Raw genomic sequence first — 4,240 nt, 5'->3', positions numbered from 1 at the left:
CATAGGTTTTACTCATCTACTTAAAGCAAATATTCTTTACAGTAACTACGTTGGTGAGATAAAATATTTTATACCAGAGAGCTCAAAATTCATACATATAAGGCTAATGCAGCTTTTATCTCTGAAGAAGGATATTTATCTTGCTTCCCACCTTTTATTTTCTCATTAATGCCGTTTTATTTTTTTTTAAGATTTATTTGTTATGCATACAGCATTCTTGCCTGCATGCATGTATGGAGGCCAGAAGAGGGCATCAGATCTCCTTATTGATGGTTGTGAGCCACCATGTGGTTGCTCAGAATTAACTCAGGATTCCTGGAAGAGCAGTCAGTGCTCTTAACCTCTGAGTCATCTCTCCAGCTCATTAATGCAGCTTTAAAATAAATAGTTTTTAAATAGTGTTAAGGCTAGTTTTCAGGAAAATTTAAATTACATTTGCTATTAGACATTTAGTGGGAATTTTGAAATTTAATATTTTTAATAATATGGTGTAGACAAACACAGTGAACTTCAAAATACATTTATTTGGTATTCAGAAGAGAGAGAAACAAAGTAAATAGTAAATTTTAAGGCGATATTGAATAAAGAATATCACTTGAGTTTTATATTTTCAGTAGGTTTTGTGTGTGTGTGAGTGTGTATGTGAGTGTGTGGAGTTTGTGTGTGTGTGTGAGTGTGTGTTTGGTGTGTGTCTGTGGAGTGTGTGTGTGTGAGTGTGTGTGTGTGTGTGAGCCTATGTGTGTGTGTGGTATGTGTGAGTGTGTTTATGCTGTGTTTGGTATGCATGTGTCGTGGTGCCATGTAAATGTCAATGGACAGCTTTAGGAGGAGTTCTACTTACATCGCTAGGAACAAACTCCAGTTCATGTGTCAGGCTTGGTTATTACAGATACTTTTACTCACTGAGTCTCTACAATGAACTATGAGGTTTTATCTAATTTTAAAAAGAGACCTCAGTAATATATGTTCTTATAATGATACTTAGAAATTAAAAGTGAATTCAAATACAAAACACCTTTATTCAACTTGCTCTCTGTCTTCAAGGGAATATGGTATGAAAAAAATCTAAAAGATATCATATTTTCATTTCAGGTTTTGATAGGAAACTTAATAAGTTTTATCATACAAGGGCTAGGTCTTGGGTTAATGAGTTTATAAGCAAGAAAGGTTTGAGAAACATACTCTCTACCTGGCTTTAGGACAAAATTATGAATACTTTCCAGAAAAAATTACAACAGCAACCCATGGGCTTCTCACACTTGAGAATCAACTTAAACCTGCAATTTGTAACAATGAGCACCACAAGTTACACAGGGCAAACTACTGTGACTGAGAGACGACAGAAAAGGCAAGCGAGTGCTACAGAGCCTATCCTGTCAGACAGAGCAGAGCAGAGAGGATGAAGAATGGAAGTCACAAGCATGAAGTAATAACAGAGGCTGTAAACATGGACCCAGCAGATAAAACAGAGGAGAGAGAGTGTTAGGGAGGGGAGAGAAGCTGTAGGAGGAGAGAGAGAATTACTTAACATTTAGATCAGAGAGAGCATATTCAGAAGAAAAGGACAGACCACTTCCAAAGAAACAAGTGGCTGAGAGTGCAGTTCACAGCGGACCACTGGAAATGTAAGCTAGAAGACAGAATACCATCTTCCAAGGGCCAAGAAGTGAGTAATTGAGAATTCTCTTCCTGTGCTTTTCAATACAAATGGCAAAGTGCTAAGAACTGACTTTATCAAATGAACTGCTAGAATAAAAAGGAGGAGGAGAAGGAGAAGGAGAAGGAGGAGGAGAAGGAGAAGGAGGAGGAGAAGGAGAAGGAGAAGGAGAAGGAGAAGGAGAAGGAGAAGAAGAAGAAGAAGAAGAAGAAGAAGAAGAAGAAGAAGAAGAAGAAGAAGAAGAAGAAGAAGAAGAAGAATGAGGAGGAGAAGGAGAAGGAGAAGGAGAAGGAGAAGGAGGAGGAGGATGAAGAAAAGGAAGAGGAGGAGGATGAAGAAAAGGAAGAGGAGGAGGATGAAGAAAAGGAAGAGGAGGAGGAGGAGGAGGAGGAGGAGGAGGAGGAGGACAATCCTGGCAGAAAGGGTTGAGATTTCAGGAAGAACTAGGAGCGAATAAATAAACATGTATAGAAAATATAGCCATTTATACTTTATGAAGTAGGAAGACGAGGGCAAATCTAAATAAATAGTGAACAGCAATAAGACATAGACCAGGAGGTATCACAAGGTTGAAAGTGTTCTAAAGCTCTTTATAAACATCTATTGGTTTGCTTGCTCCTGGGTGCCCAGGGACAGCAGTGCGCCGGCAAGCATGTGGAGATCAGAGGACAACTTTGGACTGCCATTCCGTCTTACCTCACTGAAGTTCCTCTCGTTGTTATTGATGCTGCACTGCATATTCCAAGCTAGCTGACCCGGGAGCTTCTGGCCAACTAATTATTTTATTTCTACCTTCCTTATTTCTAAGTAGTGCATGGAAAATTGATGCTTCTCACTGCATTCAGTATTTGTTTTAAACTAGGGAATTTTTTTCCCCAAACTGTTTCTCTATCAGTGATTAGAGCTTCCTTCAATGGCTGGTAAGACAGTGATACAAGTTACTTTTTGTTTAGTTAAAAATGAATAGTAACATTTTCAGAATCAATTCAAGAGTAAGGCTTAGAAATGTGGTGAAATGGATGATTTAAAAGTATTAATAAAATACAATTATTGATTTTGAATAATATGTGGCAGGAGGGTGTAAAGCTAATGAAGTAATATGTACATAGTTGAAATAATATATGTATATACATGTATATATGCATATGTATGTGTATGTATGTGAAAAAGATTTTTGTTATTTGTATGTATGTGTATCTGGGCATAGATATGTACATGTGGTCATAATTGGCATCAGAGACTGGATCCATCTGACAAAACCAAATTTACACAATATCTTTCTACAAATCCAGCCCTACAAAGGATAATAGATGAAAAACTCCAATACAAGGAGAGAAACTACACCATAGAAAAAGCAAGAAAGCAATCTCCTTGCAACAAAACCAAAAGAAGAGAGAAACAGAAACATAATTCCACCTATAACAATGAAAATAACAGGAGGCAACAATCACTATTCCTTAATATCTCTCAACGTCAATGGACTCAATTCCCCAATGAAAAGACATTAGATTGACAGACTGGATACGAAAAGAGTACCCAGCATTTTGCTGCATACAGGAAACACACCTCAGAGACAAAGACAGATGCTACCTCAGAGTAAAAGGCTGGAAAAGAACTTTCCAAGCAAATGGTCCGAAGAAACAAGTTGGAGAAGCCATTCCAATATTGAAAAAAATCGACTTTCAACCAAAAGTCATCAAAAAAGATAAGGAAGGACACTTCATATTCATCAAAGGAAAAATCCACCAAGATGAACTCTCAATCCTAAATATCTATGCTCCAAATGCAAGGGCACCTACATTCATAAAAGAAACCTTACTAAAGCTCAAATAATACTTTGTATCTCACACAATGATAGTAGGAGATTTCAACACACCACTCTCATCAATGGACAGATCATGGAAACAGAAACTAAACAGAAACACAGCAAAACTAACAGAAGTTATGAACCAAATGGACTTAACAGATGCCTATAGAACATTTCATCATAAAACAAAAGAGTATACCTTCTTCTTAGCACCTCATGGTACCTTCTCCAAAATTGACCATATAATCAGTCACAAAACAGGCCTCAACAAATACCGGAAGATAGAAATAATCCCGTGCATCCTATCAGATCACCATGGACTAAAACTGGTCTTCAATAACAATAAAAATGACAGAAAGCCCACATATACATGGAAGTTGAACAACGTTCTACTCAATGATAACCTGGTCAAGGAAGAAATAAAGAATGAAATTAAAGACTTCTTAGAATTTAATGAAAATGAAGGTACAACAGACCCAAACTTATGGGACACAATGAAAGCTGTGCTAAGAGGAAAACTCATAGCTCTGAGTGACTGCAAAAAGAAACAGGAGAGAGCATATGTCAGCAGCTTGACAGCACACCTAAAAGTTCTAGAACAAAAAGAAGCAAATATACCCAAGAGGAGTAGAAGGCAGGAAATAATCAAACACAGGAGTGAAATCAACCAAATAGAAACAAAAAGGACCACACAAAGAATCTGTAAAACCAGGAGCTGGTTCTTTGGGAAAATCAACAAGATAGATGAACCTTTAGTCAGACTAACCAGAGGGCAC

This window comes from Rattus rattus, chromosome 12, assembly GCF_011064425.1.
Source record: "Rattus rattus isolate New Zealand chromosome 12, Rrattus_CSIRO_v1, whole genome shotgun sequence".
Lineage (NCBI taxonomy): Eukaryota > Metazoa > Chordata > Mammalia > Rodentia > Muridae > Rattus > Rattus rattus.
Note: the sequence above shows the minus strand (reverse complement) of the source record.